Source organism: Heterodontus francisci, chromosome 26, assembly GCF_036365525.1.
Source record: "Heterodontus francisci isolate sHetFra1 chromosome 26, sHetFra1.hap1, whole genome shotgun sequence".
In the NCBI taxonomy this organism is placed as follows: Eukaryota; Metazoa; Chordata; class Chondrichthyes; order Heterodontiformes; family Heterodontidae; genus Heterodontus; species Heterodontus francisci.
The window spans coordinates 12,493,785-12,511,575 of NC_090396.1; the positions used below are offsets into that span (position 1 = coordinate 12,493,785).

Here is a 17,791-nt window from a genome sequence, read left to right on the forward strand (position 1 = left end):
GGTGACCTCTCTGTCCCAGTCACCGGGTGACCTCTCTGTCCCAGTCACCGGGTGACCTCTCTGTCCCAGTCACCGGGTGACCTCTCTGTCCCAGTCACTGAGTGACCTCTCTGCCCCAGTCACTGAGTGACCTGTCTGTCCCAGTCACTGAGCGATCTCTCTGTCCCAGTCACTGAGTGATCTCTCTGTCCCAGTCACGGAGTGACCTCTGTTCCACTCACTGAGTGATCTCTCTGTCCCACTCATTGGGTGACCTGTCTGTCCCAGTCACTGGGTGACTTGTCTGTCCCAGTCACCGGGTGCCCACTCTGTCCCAGTCACTGGGTGACTTGACTGTCCCAGTCACCGGGTGACTTGACTGTCCCAGTCACCGGGTGACCTCTCTGTCCCAGTCACCGGGTGACCTCTCTGTCCCAGTCACCGGGTGACCTCTCTGTCCCAGTCACTGGGTGGCTTGTCTGTCCCAGTCACCGGGTGACCTCTCTGTCCCAGTCACCGGGTGACCTGTCTGTCCCAGTCACTGAGTGACCTCTCTGTCCCACTCACTGAGTGATCTCTCTGTCGCAGTCACTGGGTGACCTCACTGTTCCACTCACTGGGTGACCGGTCTGTCCCAGTCACTGGGTGACCTCTCTATCCCAGTCACTGGTGAACGGTCTGTCCCAGTCACTGGTTGACCTGTCTGTCCCAGTCACTGGTGAACGGTCTGTCCCAGTCACCGGGTGACCTCTCTGTTCCACTCACTCAGTGATCACTCTGTCCCACTCACTGGGTGACCTCTCTGTCCCAGTCACTGAGTGACCTGTCTGTCCCACTCACTGAGTGACCGGTCTGTCCCAGTCACTGGGTGACCGGTCTGTCCCAGTCACTGGGTGACCTCTCTGTCCCAGTCACCGGGTGACCTCTCTGTCCCAGTCACCGGGTGACCTGTCTGTCCCACTCACTGGGTGACCTCTCTGTCCCAGTCACTGTGTGATCTCTCTGTCCCAGTCACTGTGTGATCTCTCTGTCCCAGTCATTGGGTGATCTCTCTGTCCCAGTCATTGGGTGATCTCTCTGTCCCAGTCACTGGGTGACCTCTCTGTCCCACTCACTGGGTGACCGGTCTGTCCCAGTCACTGGGTGACCTCTATGTCCCAGTCACTGGGTGACCGGTCTGTCCCAGTCACTGGGTGACCGGTCTGTCCCAGTCACTGGGTGACCTCTCTGTCCCAGTTACCGGGTGACCTCTCTGTCCCAGTCACTGTGTGACCTCTCTGTCCCAGTCACTGAGTGACCTCTCTGTCCCAGTCACTGAGTGACCTCTCTGTCCCAGTCACTGAGTGACCTCTCTGTCCCAGTCACTGAGTGACCTCTCTGTCCTAGTCACTGAGTGACCTCTCTGTCCCAGTCACTGAGTGAACTGTCTGTCCCAGTCACTGAGTGACCTCTCTGTCCCAGTCACTGAGTGACCTCTCTGTCCCAGTCACTGAGTGACCTCTCTGTCCCAGTCACTGAGTGACCTCTCTGTCCCAGTCACTGAGTGACCTCTCTGTCCCAGTCACTGAGTGATCTCTCTGTCCCACTCACTGGGTGACCTCTCTGTTCCAGTCACTGGGAGACCGGTCTGTCCCAGTCACTGGGTGACCTCTCTGTCCCTGTCATTGGGTGACCTGTCTGTCCCAGTCACCGGGTGACCTCTCTGTCCCAGTCACTGAGTGACCTCCCTGTCCCACTCACTGAGTGATCTCTCTGTCCCACTCACTGGGTGACCTCTCTGTCCCAGTCACTGAGTGACCTCTCTGTCCCAGTCACTGAGTGACCTCTCTGTCCCAGTCACTGAGTGACCTCTCTGTCCCAGTCACTGAGTGACCTCTCTGTCCCAGTCACTGAGTGAACTGTCTGTCCCAGTCACTGGGTGACCTGTCTGTCCCAGTCACTGGGTGACCTGTCTTTTCCAGTTACTGGGTGACCGGTCTGTCCCAGTCACTGGGTGACCGGTCTGTCCCAGTCACTGGGTGACCTCTCTGTCCCAGTCACCGGGTGATCTCTCTGTCCCAGTCACCGGGTGACCTGTCTGTCCCACTCACTGGGTGACCTCTCTGTCCCAGTCACTGTGTGATCTCTCTGTCCCAGTCACTGGGTGACCTCTCTGTCCCACTCACTGGGTGACCTTTCTGTCCCACTCACTGGGTGACCTCTCTGTCCCACTCACTGGGTGACCTCTCTGTCCCAGTCACTGGGTGACCGGTCTGTCCCTGTCACCGGGTGACCTCTCTGTCCCAGTTACCGGGTGACCTCTCTGTCCCAGTTACCGGGTGACCTCTCTGTCCCAGTCACTGTGTGACCTCTCTGTCCCAGTCACTGAGTGACCTCTCTGTCCCAGTCACTGAGTGATCTCTCTGTCCCAGTCACTGAGTGACCTCTCTGTCCCACTCACTGAGTGATCTCTCTGTCCCAGTCACTGAGTGACCTCTCTGTCCCACTCACTGAGTGAACTGTCTGTCCCAGTCACTGAGTGACCTCTCTGTCCCAGTCACTGAGTGACCACTCTGTCCCAGTCACTGAATGAACTCTCTGTCCCACTCACTGAGTGATCTCTCTGTCCCAGTCACTGAATGAACTCTCTGTCCCACTCACTGGGTGACCTCTCTGTTCCAGTCACTGGGAGACCGGTCTGTCCCACTCACTGGGTGACCTCTCTGTTCCAGTCACTGGGAGACCGGTCTGTCCCAGTCACTGGGTGACCTCTCTTTCCCAGTCATTGGGTGACCTGTCTGTCCCAGTGACCGGGTGACCTCTCTGTCCCAGTCACTGAGTGACCTCTCTGACCAACTCACTGAGTGATCTCTCTGTCCTACTCACTGGGTGACCTCTCTGTCCCACTCACTGAGTGACCTCTCTGTCCCACTGACTGAGTGACCTCTCTGTCCCACTCACTGAGTGATCTCTCTGTCCCACTCACTGAGTGACCTCTCTGTCCCACTCACTGAGTGACCTCTCTGTCCCACTCACTGAGTGATCTCTCTGTCCCAGTCACTGAGTGACCTCTCTGTCCCAGTCACTGACTGAACTGTCTGTCCCAGCCACTGAGTGACCTCTCTGTCCCAGTCACTGAGTGACCTCTCTGTCCCACTCACTGAGTGATCTCTCTTTCCCACTCACTGGGTGACCTCTCTGTTCCAGTCACTGGGAGACCGGTCTGTCCCAGTCACTGGGTGACCTCTCTGTCCCAGTCATTGGGTGACCTGTCTGTCCCAGTGACCGGGTGACCTCTCTGTCCCACTCACTGAGTGATCTCTCTGTCCCAGTCACTGAGTGACCTCTCTGTCCCACTCACTGGGTGACCTCTCTGTCCCACTCACTGAGTGACCTCTCTGTCCCACTCACTGAGTGACCTCTCTGTCCCACTCACTGAGTGACCTCTCTGTCCCAGTCACTGAGTGACCGGTCTGTCCCAATCACTGGGTGACCTCTCTGTCCCAGTCACTGGGTGAAATGCCTTTTCCAGTCACTGGGTGCCCACTCTGTCCCAGTCACTGGGTGACCTGTCTGTCCCAGTCACCGGGTGACCTCTCTGTCCCAGTCACCGGGTGATCTCTTTTTCCCAGTCACTGGGTGACTTGTCTGTCCCAGTCACCGGGTGACCTCTCTGTCCCAGTCACTGAGTGACCTCTCTGTCCCAGTCACTGAGTGACCTCTCTGTCCCAGTCACTGAGTGATCTCTCTATCACAGTCACTGAGTGACCTCTCTGTCCCAGTCACTGAGTGACCTCTCTGTCCCACACACTGAGTGATCTCTCTGTCCCACTCACTGGGTGACCTCTCTGCCCAGTCACTGAGTGACATGTCTGTCCCACTCACTGGGTGACCTCTCTGTCCCACTCACTGGGTGACCGGTCTGTCCCAATCACTGGGTGACCTGTCTGTCCCATGTCACTGGGTGACCGGTCTGTCCCAGTCACTGGGTGACCTCTCTGTCCCAGTCACTGGGTGACCTCTCTGTCCCAGTCACTGGTGAACGGTCTGTCCCAGTCACTGGGTGACCTCTCTGTCCCAGTCATTCTGTGACCTGTCTGTCCCAGTCACCGGGTAACCTCTCTGTCCCAGTCACCGGGTGACCTCTCTGTCCCACTCATTGAGTGATCACTCTGTCCCACTCACTGGGTGACCTCTCTGTCCCAGTCACTGAGTGACCGGTCTGTCCCACTCACTGGGTGACCGGTCTGTCCCAGTCACTGGGTGACCGGTCTGTCCCAGTCACTGGGTGACCAGTCTGTCCCAGTAAGTGAGTGATCTCTCTGTCCCAGTCACTGAGTGACCTGTCTGTCCCAGTCACTGGGTGACCTCTCTGTCCCAGTCACTGAGTGACCTCTCTGTCCCAGTCACTGAGTGACCTCTCTGTCCCAGTCACTGAGTGACCTCTCTGTCCCAGTCACTGAGTGACCTCTCTGTCCCACTCACTGGGTGACCGGTCTGTCCCAGTCACTGGGTGACCTGTCTGTCCCAGTCACTGGGTGACTTGTCTGTCCCAGTCACCGGGTGACCTCTCTGTCCCAGTCACCGGGTGACCTCTCTGTCCCAGTCACTGGGTGGCTTGTCTGTCCCAGTCACCGGGTGACCTTTCTGTCCCAGTCACTGAGTGACCTGTCTGTCCCAGTCACTGAGTGACCTCTCTGTCCCACTCACTGAGTGATCTCTCTGTCGCAGTCACTGGGTGACCTCACTGTTCCACTCACTGGGTGACCGGTCTGTCCCAGTCACTGGGTGACCTCTCTGTCCCAGTCACTGGTGAACGGTCTGTCCCAGTCACTGGGTGACCTGTCTGTCCCAGTCACTGGTGAACGGTCTGTCCCAGTCACCGGGTGACCTCTCTGTTCCACTCACTCAGTGATCACTCTGTCCCACTCACTGGGTGACCTCTCTGTCCCAGTCACTGAGTGACCTGTCTGTCCCACTCACTGAGTGACCGGTCTGTCCCAGTCACTGGGTGACCGGTCTGTCCCAGTCACTGGGTGACCGGTCTGTCCCAGTCACTGGGTAACCTCTCTGTCCCAGTCACCGGGTGATCTCTCTGTCCCAGTCACCGTGTGACCTGTCTGTCCCACTCACTGGGTGACCTCTCTGTCCCAGTCACTGTGTGATCTCTCTGTCCTAGTCATTGGGTGATCTCTCTGTCCCAGTCACTGGGTGACCTCTCTGTCCCAGTCACTGGGTGACCTCTCTGTCCCAGTCACTGGGTGACCTCTCTGTCCCAGTCACTGGGTGACCTCTCTGTCCCAGTCACTGGGTGACCGGTCTGTCCCAGTCACTGGGTGACCGGTCTGTCCCAGTCACTGGGTGACCTCTCTGTCCCAGTTACCGGGTGACCTCTCTGTCCCAGTCACCGTGTGACCTCTCTGTCCCAGTCACTGAGTGACCTCTCTGTCCCACTCACTGAGTGACCTCTCTGTGCCAGTCACTGAGTGACCACTCTGTCCCAGTCACTGAATGACCTCTCGGTCCCACTCACTGAGTGATCTCTCTGTCCCACTCACTGGGTGACCTCTCTGTCCCAGTCACTGAGTGACCTCTCTGTCCCAGTCACTGAGTGACCTCTCTGTCCCAGTCACTGAGTGACCTCTCTGTCCCAGTCACTGAGTGACCTCTCTGTCCCAGTCACTGAGTGACCTCTCTGTCCCAGTCACTGAGTGACCTCTCTGTCCCAGTCACTGAGTGACCTCTCTGTCCCAGTCACTGAGTGACCTCTCTGTCCCAGTCACTGAGTGACCTCTCTGTCCCAGTCACTGAGTGACCTCTCTGTCCCAGTCACTGAGTGACCTCTCTGTCCCACTCACTGAGTGATCTCTCTGTCCCACTCACTGAGTGATCTCTCTGTCCCACTCACTGAGTGACCTCTCTGTCCCACTCACTGAGTGACCTCTCTGTCCCACTCACTGAGTGAACAGTCTGTCCCAGTCACTGAGTGACCTCTCTGTCCCAGTCACTGAGTGACCTCTCTGTCCCACTCACTGAGTGATCTCTCTGTCCCACTCACTGAGTGATCTCTCTGTCCCACTCACTGAGTGATCTCTCTGTCCCACTCACTGAGTGATCTCTCTGTCCCACTCACTGAGTGATCTCTCTGTCCCACTCACTGGGTGACCTCTCTGTTCCAGTCACTGGGAGACCGGTCTGTCCCAGTCACTGGGTGACCTCTCTGTCCCAGTCATTGGGTGACCTGTCTGTCCCAGTCACCGGGTGACCTGTCCTTTCCAGTCACTGGGTGACCGGTCTGTCCCAGTCACTGGGTGACCGGTCTGTCCCAGTCACTGGTTGACTTGTCTGTCCCAGTCACTGGTTGACTTGTCTGTCCCAGTCACCGGGTGCCCACTCTGTCCCAGTCACTGGGTGACTTGTCTGTCCCAGTCACTGGGTGACCTCTCTGTCCCAGTCATTCTGTGACCTGTCTGTCCCAGTCACCGGGTAACCTCTCTGTCCCAGTCACCGGGTGACCTCTCTGTCCCACTCACTGAGTGATCACTCTGTCCCACTCACTGGGTGACCTCTCTGTCCCACTCACTGGGTGACCTCTCTGTCCCAGTCACTGAGTGACCTGTCTGTCCCACTCACTGGGTGACCTCTCTGTCCCAGTCACTGAGTGACCTCTCTGTCTCACTCACTGGGTGACCGGTCTGTCCCAGTCACTGGGTGACCTCTCTGTCCCAGTCATTGGGTGACCTCTCTGTCCCAGTCACCGGGTGACCTCTCTGTCCCAGTCACCGGGTGACCTCTCTGTCCCAGTCACCGGGTGACCTCTCTGTCCCAGTCACCGGGTGACCTCTCTGTCCCAGTCACTGAGTGACCTGTCTGTCCCAGTCACTGAGTGACCTCTCTGCCCCAGTCACTGAGTGACCTGTCTGTCCCAGTCACTGAGTGATCTCTCTGTCCCAGTCACTGAGTGATCTCTCTGTCCCAGTCACGGAGTGACCTCTGTTCCACTCACTGAGTGATCTCTCTGTCCCACTCATTGGGTGACCTGTCTGTCCCAGTCACTGGGTGACTTGTCTGTCCCAGTCACCGGGTGCCCACTCTGTCCCAGTCACCGGGTGACCTCTCTGTCCCAGTCACCGGGTGACCTCTCTGTCCCAGTCACCGGGTGACCTCTCTGTCCCAGTCACTGAGTGACCTGTCTGTCCCAGTCACTGAGTGACCTCTCTGTCCCACTCACTGAGTGATCTCTCTGTCGCAGTCACTGGGTGACCTCACTGTTCCACTCACTGGGTGACCGGTCTGTCCCAGTCACTGGGTGACCTCTCTATCCCAGTCACTGGTGAACGGTCTGTCCCAGTCACTGGGTGACCTGTCTGTCCCAGTCACTGGTGAACGGTCTGTCCCAGTCACCGGGTGACCTCTCTGTTCCACTCACTCAGTGATCACTCTGTCCCAGTCACTGAGTGACCTGTCTGTCCCACTCACTGGGTGACCGGTCTGTCCCAGTCACTGGGTAACCTCTCTGTCCCAGTCACCAGGTGATCTCTCTGTCCCAGTCACTGGGTGACCTGTCTGTCCCACTCACTGGGTGACCTCTCTGTCCCAGTCACTGTGTGATCTCTCTGTCCCAGTCATTGGGTGATCTCTCTGTCCCAGTCACTGGGTGACCTCTCTGTCCCACTCACTGGGTGACCGGTCTGTCCCAGTCACTGGGTGACCTCTATGTCCCAGTCACTGGGTGACCGGTCTGTCCCAGTCACTGGGTGACCGGTCTGTCCCAGTCACCGGGTGACCTCTCTGTCCCAGTTACCGGGTGACCTCTCTGTCCCAGTCACTGTGTGACCTCTCTGTCCCAGTCACTGAGTGACCTCTCTGTCCCAGTCACTGAGTGACCTCTCTGTCCCAGTCACTGAGTGACCTCTCTGTCCCAGTCACTGAGTGACCTCTCTGTCCCAGTCACTGAGTGACCTCTCTGTCCCAGTCACTGAGTGACCTCTCTGTCCCAGGCACTGGGTGATCTCTCTGTCCCAGTCACTGGGTGATCTCTCTGTCCCAGTCACTGGGTTATCTCTCTGTCCCAGTCACTGGGTTATCTCTCTGTCCCAGTCACTGGGTTATCTCTCTGTCCCAGTCACCGGGTGACCTCTCTGTCCCAGTCACTTGGTGATCTCTCTGTCCCAGTCACTGAGTGACCTGTCTGTCCCACTCACTGGGTGACCTCTCTGTCCCAGTCACTGAGTGACCTCTCTGTCTCACTCACTGGGTGACCGGTCTGTCCCAGTCACTGGGTGACCTCTCTGTCCCAGTCATTGGGTGACCTCTCTGTCGCAGTCACCGGGTGACCTCTCTGTCGCAGTCACCGGGTGACCTCTCTGTCGCAGTCACCGGGTGACCTCTCTGTCGCAGTCACCGGGTGACCTCTCTGTCGCAGTCACCGGGTGACCTCTCTGTCCCAGTCACTGAGTGACCTGTCTGTCCCAGTCACTGAGTGACCTCTCTGCCCCAGTCACTGAGTGACCTGTCTGTCCAGTCACTGAGTGATCTCTCTGTCCCAGTCACGGAGTGACGTCTGTTCCACTCACTGAGTGATCTCTCTGTCCCACTCATTGGGTGACCTGTCTGTCCCAGTCACTGGGTGACTTGTCTGTCCCAGTCACCGGGTCCCCACTCTGTCCCAGTCACTGGGTGACTTGACTGTCCCAGTCACCGGGTGACTTGACTGTCCCAGTCACTGAGTGACCTCTCTGTCCCAGTCACTGGGTGATCTCTCTGTCCCAGTCACTGGGTGATCTCTCTGTCCCAGTCACTGGGTTATCTCTCTGTCCCAGTCACTGGGTTATCTCTCTGTCCCAGTCACCGGGTGACCTCTCTGTCCCAGTCACTTGGTGATCTCTCTGTCCCAGTCACTGAGTGACTTGTCTGTCCCACTCACTGGGTGACCTCTCTGTCCCAGTCACTGAGTGACCTCTCTGTCTCACTCACTGGGTGACCGGTCTGTCCCAGTCACTGGGTGACCTCTCTGTCCCAGTCATTGGGTGACCTCTCTGTCCCAGTCACCGGGTGACCTCTCTGTCGCAGTCACCGGGTGACCTCTCTGTCGCAGTCACCGGGTGACCTCTCTGTCGCAGTCACCGGGTGACCTCTCTGTCCCAGTCACTGAGTGACCTGTCTGTCCCAGTCACTGAGTGACCTCTCTGCCCCAGTCACTGAGTGACCTGTCTGTCCCAGTCACTGAGTGATCTCTCTGTCCCAGTCACGGAGTGACCTCTGTTCCACTCACTGAGTGATCTCTCTGTCCCACTCATTGGGTGACCTGTCTGTCCCAGTCACCGGGTGCCCACTCTGTCCCAGTCACTGGGTGACTTGACTGTCCCAGTCACCGGGTGACTTGACTGTCCCAGTCACCGGGTGACCTCTCTGTCCCAGTCACCGGGTGACCTCTCTGTCCCAGTCACTGGGTGGCTTGTCTGTCCCAGTCACCGGGTGACCTCTCTGTCCCAGTCACTGAGTGACCTGTCTGTCCCAGTCACTGAGTGACCTCTCTGTCCCACTCACTGAGTGATCTCTCTGTCGCAGTCACTGGGTGACCTCACTGTTCCACTCACTGGGTGACCGGTCTGTCCCAGTCACTGGGTGACCTCTCTATCCTAGTCACTGGTGAACGGTCTGTCCCAGTCACTGGGTGACCTGTCTGTCCCAGTCACTGGTGAACGGTCTGTCCCAGTCACCGGGTGACCTCTCTGTTCCACTCACTCAGTGATCAGTCTGTCCCACTCACTGGGTGACCTCTCTGTCCCAGTCACTGAGTGACCTGTCTGTCCCACTCACTGAGTGACCGGTCTGTCCCAGTCACTGGGTGACCGGTCTGTCCCAGTCACTGGGTAACCTCTCTGTCCCAGTCACCGGGTGATCTCTCTGTCCCAGTCACCGGGTGACCTGTCTGTCCCACTCACTGGGTGACCTCTCTGTCCCAGTCACTGTGTGATCTCTCTGTCCCAGTCATTGGGTGATCTCTCTGTCCCAGTCACTGGGTGACCTCTCTGTCCCACTCACTGGGTGACCGGTCTGTCCCAGTCACTGGGTGACCTCTATGTCCCAGTCACTGGGTGACCGGTCTGTCCCAGTCACTGGGTGACCTCTCTGTCCCAGTTACCGGGTGACCTCTCTGTCCCAGTTACCGGGTGACCTCTCTGTCCCAGTCACTGTGTGACCTCTCTGTCCCAGTCACTGAGTGACCTCTCTGTCCCAGTCACTGAGTGACCTCTCTGTCCCAGTCACTGAGTGACCTCTCTGTCCCAGTCACTGGGTGACCTCTCTGTCCCAGTCACTGGGTGATCTCTCTGTCCCAGTCACTGGGTGATCTCTCTGTCCCAGTCACTGGGTGATCTCTCTGTCCCAGTCACTGGGTTATCTCTCTGTCCCAGTCACCGGGTGACCTCTCTGTCCCAGTCACTTGGTGATCTCTCTGTCCCAGTCACTTGGTGATCTCTCTGTCCCACTCACCGGATGACCTGTCTGTCCCAGTCACTGGGTGATCTCTCTGTCCCACTCACCGGGTGATCTCTCTGTCCCACTCACTGGGTGACCTCTCTGTCCCACTTACCGGGCTATCTCTCTGTCCCAGTCACCAGGTGATCTCTCTGTCCCAGTCACCGGGTGACCTGTCTGTCCCACTCACTGGGTGACCTCTCTGTCCTAGTCACCAGGTGATCTCTCTGTCCCAGTCACCGGGTGACCTGTCTGTCCCACTCACTGGGTGACCTCTCTGTCCTAGTCACCGGGTGACCTCTCTGTCCCAGTCACCAGGTGATCTCTCTGTCCCAGTCACCGGGTGACCTGTCTGTCCCACTCACTGGGTGACCTCTCTGTCCTAGTCACCGGGTGACCTCTCTGTCCCACTTACCGGGCTATCTCTCTGTCCCAGTCACCGTGTGATCTGTCTGTCCCAGTCACCGGGTGACCTCTCTGTCCCAGTCACCGGGTGACCTCTCTGTCCCAGTCACCGGGTGATCTCTCTGTCCCAGTCACCGGGTGACCTCTCTGTCCTAGTCACTGGGTGACCTGTCTGTCCCAGTCACCGGATGACCTGTCTGTCCCAGTCACCGGGTGACCTCTCTGTCCCACTCACTGGGTGACCTCTCTGTCCCACTCACTGGGTGATCACTCTGTCCCAGTCACTGGGTGACCTCTCTGTCCCAGTCACTGGATTACCTGTCTGTCCCAGTCATTTGGTGCTCTCTCTGTCCCAGTCACCGTGTGATCTGTCTGTCCCAGTCACCGGGTGACCTCTCTGTCCCAGTCACCGGGTGATCTCTCTGTCCCAGTCACCGGGTGACCTCTCTGTCCTAGTCACCGGGTGACCTGTCTGTCCCAGTCACCGGATGACCTGTCTGTCCCAGTCACCGGGTGACCTCTCTGTCCCACTCACCGGGTGACCTCTCTGTCCCACTCACCGGGTGATCTCCCTGTACCAGTCACCGGGTGACCTGTCTGTCCCAGTCACCGGTTGACCTGTCTTTTCCAGTCACTGGGTGACCGGTCTGTCCCAGTCACCGGGTGACCTGTCTGTCCCACTCACTGGGTGACCTCTCTGTCCTAGTCACCAGGTGATCTCTCTGTCCCAGTCACCGGGTGACCTGTCTGTCCCACTCACTGGGTGACCTCTCTGTCCTAGTCACCGGGTGACCTCTCTGTCCCAGTCACCAGGTGATCTCTCTGTCCCAGTCACCGGGTGACCTGTCTGTCCCACTCACTGGGTGACCTCTCTGTCCTAGTCACCGGGTGACCTCTCTGTCCCACTTACCGGGCTATCTCTCTGTCCCAGTCACCAGGTGATCTCTCTGTCCCAGTCACCGTGTGATCTGTCTGTCCCAGTCACCGGGTGACCTCTCTGTCCCAGTCACCGGGTGACCTCTCTGTCCCAGTCACCGGGTGATCTCTCTGTCCCAGTCACCGGGTGACCTCTCTGTCCTAGTCACTGGGTGACCTGTCTGTCCCAGTCACCGGATGACCTGTCTGTCCCAGTCACCGGGTGACCTCTCTGTCCCACTCACTGGGTGACCTCTCTGTCCCACTCACTGTGTGATCACTCTGTCCCAGTCACTGGGTGACCTCTCTGTCCCAGTCACTGGATTACCTGTCTGTCCCAGTCATTTGGTGCTCTCTCTGTCCCAGTCACCGTGTGATCTGTCTGTCCCAGTCACCGGGTGACCTCTCTGTCCCAGTCACCGGGTGATCTCTCTGTCCCAGTCACCGGGTGACCTCTCTGTCCTAGTCACCGGGTGACCTGTCTGTCCCAGTCACCGGATGACCTGTCTGTCCCAGTCACCGGGTGACCTCTCTGTCCCACTCACCGGGTGACCTCTCTGTCCCACTCACCGGGTGATCTCCCTGTACCAGTCACCGGGTGACCTGTCTGTCCCAGTCACCGGTTGACCTGTCTTTTCCAGTCACTGGGTGACCGGTCTGTCCCAGTCACTGGGTGAACTGTCTGTCCCACTCACTGGGTTACCTGTCTGTCCCAGTCACCGGGTGACCTGTCTGTACCAGTCACTGGGTGACCGGTCTGTCCCAGTCTCTGGGTGACCGGTCTGTCCCAGTCACTGGGTGATCTCTCTGTCCCAGTCACCGGGTGATCTCTCAGTCCCAGTCACTGGGTGACCTCTCTGTCCCAGTCACTGTGTGATCTCTCTGTCCCAGTCACCGGGTGATCTGTCTGTCCCAGTCACCGGGTGACCTCTCTGTCCCAGTCACCGGGTGACCTCTCTGTCCCAGTCACCGGGTGATCTCTCTGTCCCAATCACTGGGTGAACTGTCTGTCCCACTCACTGGGTGACCTGTCTGTCCCAGTCACCGGGTGACCTGTCTGTACCAGTCACTGGGTGACCGGTCTGTCCCAGTCTCTGGGTGACCGGTCTGTCCCAGTCACTGGGTGATCTCTCTGTCCCAGTCACCGGGTGATCTCTCAGTCCCAGTCACTGGGTGACCTCTATGTCCCAGTCACTGTGTGATCTCTCTGTCCCAGTCATTGGGTGATCTCTCTGTCCCTCTCTCCGCGTGATCTCTCTGTCCCAGTCACCGGGTGATCTCTCTGTCCCAGTCACTGGGTGATCTCTCTGTCCCACTCACCGGGTGACCTCACTGTCCCAGTCACTGGGTGACCGGTCTGTCCCAGTCACTGGGTGACCTGTCTTTTCCAGTCACTGGGTGACCTCTCTGTCCCAGTCACCAGGTGATCTCTCTGTCCGAGTCACCGGGTGATCTCTCTGTCCCAGTCACTGGGTGATCTCTCTGTCCCACTCACCGGGTCAACTCTCTGTCCCTCTCACCGGGTCATCTCTCTGTCCCAGTCACCGGGTGATCTCTCTGTCCCAGTCACTGGGTGACCTCTCTGTCCTAGTCACTAGAACGGACAGGAAAGGGGAGTTGAGGCCGAGATGAGATCAGCCATGATCGTGTTGAATGGCGGAGCAGGTTCGAGGGGCTGAACTGCCTACTCCTGCTCCTAGTTCTTATGTTCTTAGATTGTGGAGATGGATTCATTGGAAGGCTGTAGATTTCATAAATGCTGGACTTTGCTTTGTTGTTGATAGTTCACTGAAAAGACACTGAGATGTTGTTTGAAAACAATGTTTGCTAGAAAACATGTGCTTTGGGCCCAGTAAACAACAGATACCTTGGTGATCTGGGGAAGATGTTTACAGAGAAGCCACATGTCAAGGTTTATAGTGGTCAGGAGGTTCACTTTCTGTTTTTGGGGTTTGAATATTGTTTTCAAGTCAGTTGGGGTGTGAACTGTTTTGAAGCCAGTCAGTGTTTTGTCTGCCAAGGAAAAAAACACCCAGTGCACTTTTTTTTTCTCCCTCTTTGAAGAAACCCTGCAAGGATTCAATGTGGCAGAGCTAAAATCCCTGGTGCGGCATCTGTCCTGAGAAGCTGGGAAAACTTGCCAGATTAATTCTCAACACTGCCTGAAAAGAACTGCTTTAGAAAAGATCCCAGTGACCTGTCTCTGTTAACTCAAACACCAGACCAAAAGGGACAACTGACTTCCTTCGATATCTTTGCTTTTTTCTTCAAGAATTAGCAAGTATTTGGTCAAAGTTTTTTTTTGTCTTTTTTTGTAAAACAGACCTCTGAAGAGAGAATTTCTGTATTTTTTTCAGTGTGTGTGGGGAATTTTAAAAGGGAACTTTCATATTTTAATCTGTGTGTTAATGCTTTGCTTCATTACTGGATAAGTCTTGTTTGATAATAAACTGATAATGTTGTTATTAAAGAAACCTTGTTGGTGTATTGTATTCTGGGATAAAGAGTAGAGTATATGATTGACCGCATCGGTAACTGGGTAAACATTTAAATATATGTTGTGACCTGTGGAGAAACAGAACTAGAGAAAGACAGTGGACTCCTCCCGCCTTGGTCATCACGGTATTTATATCTCTTTAGAAAACAAACTTAAAGGGAGAGACTAGATTTCCCTATTGAAGGGTCACCAGTAATATACAGTAAGAAGAAAAAATTATAAAGGAAACTTAAATAAATCAAACTAAAATGTCATTCTCACTGGTGATGGCATACTCCAGTCCCTCTGGTGCCCTTGTGTCGCGGAAGGCCTCTAGTGCACCGGCGGACACTGCATGCTCCCTCTCTAAGGACACCTGGGCATGGACATAGCTGCAGAAGAGAGGCGCACAGTCTGGCTGCACAACCCCCCCCTCCCCTTACCACCCGCTGCCTGGAATTGATGGACACTTTGGCCAGGCCCAGGAGCATTCCCAAGAGGAAGTCCCTCAACTTTCTCGCTCCCCTCCACACCGGGTGGCTGAACATCAGGAGTGTGGGACTGTTTTATGAACAGGAGCTGCATGTCGTTGAGGCCATGGAGCTGGTGGAAGAAATATGTCACCAGCGCACACCATCTAGAAGGAGGCTCGCGTCCGGGTATCGCTGCAGTCTGCAGGCGGAAATTCGTCGCCTGGGTGCAAAGGCACGCGAGCATAAGTGGAAGATAAGCACCGCAGAGACCCAGTGCTGCCCTTTGTCTCAGAAGCTGTCAACTAGTTTCTTCTGTAGCTTGGTGAGAGGGATCAAAGTGATCACAACATTGTGGCCGCTATTTGGTTTATGACCAGCACTCGATCCCTGTAGGACAGAATCGGAGGAGTCCTGTCCAGCGCCCTAGGCGAGCAATAACCTTGGCTTCCAGCTGCTGGCATGGCTTTCTCGGCAGGGCTAAGATAGACTCCCAGGTCAAGGAAGTGGGTGGTGCTCCAGGCAAAAGGCCAGAGCTCCTCCGGCAGGAAGTCTATCTGCCACAGATCCACCAGGAGTCCAGAACATTTCTCCCAGTTTGTCCTGGTGGAGGATGCCATGGAGTAAACTTGCTGGCACTCACGCATCCTCTGCAGGTCACCGGGATCCATCACCATGGGGAGCATGTCATTGGCGTAAGCCGAGTGGACGACCTCCACGCTCAGCCTGCAAGAGGCACAGGAAAGGCTCTAGGCAGATGGCATATAATTGGCCAGACATGGGGCACCCCTGACACACAACTCTCCCGAACGAAGGGGCACCCATCAAGGACCCGCTAACTTAATCAGATACTCCACAGTGGTGTACAGAAGTCGGATCCGAGTGAAGAAATACATCCTGAACCTGAATGCCCATGGAGTCCTGAACAAATATTCATGATCCACCCTGTCGAACACCTTCTGCTGATCTGGGGAAAGGAAGGTGACCGACAAACCAGTTCTCTGGATGAGGTGGATCAGGTCCCGGACCAGATGGATGTTGTCGTGGATTGTCCGGCCTGGTCAGAGTGGGCCAACAAGGTGCCAAAGCAAGCAGACAAGGCAATGGCAAAGATCTTTGAGTCCATGCTGAGGAGGGAAACTGGGCACCAGTTTTTAAGCAAGTGGAGATTGCACTTCTTGGGCAGCAGGACAATGATGGCCCTGCGCCAGGAGAGGGGCACCTCCCCGGTCACCAGACCTTTCCCTGCATGTAGTCACCCCCCAGGACATCCCAGAACACCCTGTGGAGGTCCACAATTAGCCCATCCAGCACTAGGGACTTACCGCTCGAGAGCTGGTGGAGGGCACCGGTCAGCTCCACCAGGCTGAGCGGAGCATCCAGCCATTCGGCGCCCTCCAGGCCGACCTTTGGCAGGTGCTCCCACAAAACTCTGCGAGCATCCTCACTGGACAGATCAGATAGAACAGGGCACTGTAAGAGGCTGGGGCCTGGGTACCAATGTCCTCTGGATCTGAGACCAGGAGATCTGCTGTCAGCCAACAGCACCTGGATCTACTTATGGACTCTCTGCCTTTTTTCCAGCAAGGAGAAGAAGGCGGAGCTGCAGTCCAGGCCCTGAAGGAACTGGATCCATGACCTCACAAACACGCCTCGGGACCCGACAAGTTGCAGATCCTTCAGCACGTCCTTCTCCTCATCGTACACCTTCTGCAGGGCCGGGTCTTCAATGGCCTGACTGAGATGGGGCTCCAAGTCAAGCACCTCCTGCTCCAACCTCTCAACCCTAGCTTTCTGTCTCCTGGTTGACCTCCTGGCGTACTCTTGACAGGAGACATGGACGTGAGCCTTGCCCATAATCCACCATAGTCTGGAGGAGGGGAAGCCCACCTGCTTCCTTCTCCGGTCAGCCCAGAATCAATGGAACTGTTCATCTACCAGCAACAGGTTGTTAAAATACCAGTACATGGACCCCACCCTTATGCAGAACGGAGCTAGCTCTGCCCGCACAGAGCGGTGGTCCCAGTGCGGCACCGGCTGCACGGAAGCTGCCGGAACACAGGAGACGTATGCCTGAGAACTGTAAAGGCGATTGATTCTGGAACCTCCTCCTCCAGATGCCACAAAGGTGAACGTGCTGGAGTTGGGGTGGAGATTTCACCAGATGTCCACCAAGTTGTAGGAAATGACCAGCTCCCTCAACTCTTCTGTTTCCACGGGGCCTGGGAGCTGTCCCTCGCCTCTAGGGTACAATTGAAATATCCCCTGAGGATAACTCACTTGCCAGAGTCAATGGAGCCAAGATGAGTGGACACTTCTTCGAAGAAGCATGTCTCCTGTGCGCCAACTCAAGGGAACGTACATGTTCATGAAGTGAAGTGGCTCATCCCCCAGTTGGATGGTGAGATGGAGTAAGCAGCCTGGCACAGGTTCCCTGAGCCCAAAGATCTCCAGCTGAAAATGTGGGGCCAGCAAAATAGCCACCCCACCTGAATTGGAGATGAGGTGGCTCATGTAGCTCCTTCCTTGCCACTCCAGGAGCCGGGTGGGTTTTCTGCAGGAAGCACCCGGCATACTTCCCTTCCTTAAGAAATGAGAAGTTGAATTTATGGTCTCCCTCTCTGCTGCCATTGATGTTGAGGCTGGCTGTGATTGTCCTCATGGCAAGAGTAACATGCAACCACCAGCTATACCCTAGTATGGGGAGGGAGCTGAGTCATTCCTAACTCCCCACCCCCTCAGCAGCCTAGTGAGGAATGTCTAGAACTGACGCCGCTTGAGTTGGTCCACGTCCTTGCTTCTGCTGTGGATTTTGAAGCAGAGTGGACGGACCTAACGAGCAGTGCCAGCTCCAAGCGTCAGTGAAGAGGTAGCTGGACTGTATCACAGTGACCCAAGATGTCAGCCATGAATTCCTGGAGTTCCTCAAAGGGGATGAAGGGAGATACAGGGCGTCCACTGCCTCGCTGGTGATGGATTCAAATTCATCCCCCATGCCCTCCATTAAGTCACTGTCCTCCTCCAGGTCATCACCGTCAGTGAATGACCCTCCCACCATGGAGTGCAGCGGGTGGCCCTGCTGCAC

At 56.4% G+C, this 17,791-nt stretch overlaps 1 protein-coding gene across 1 annotated transcript in view; it reads right to left on the reverse strand.

Annotated features, from left to right (window-relative positions):
* The window catches only part of LOC137384181 (novel acetylcholine receptor chaperone-like), a 163,494-nt gene that overhangs the window by 135,253 nt on the left and 10,450 nt on the right, over positions 1-17,791 (reverse strand). The gene's annotated exons all lie outside the window — the stretch shown is intronic.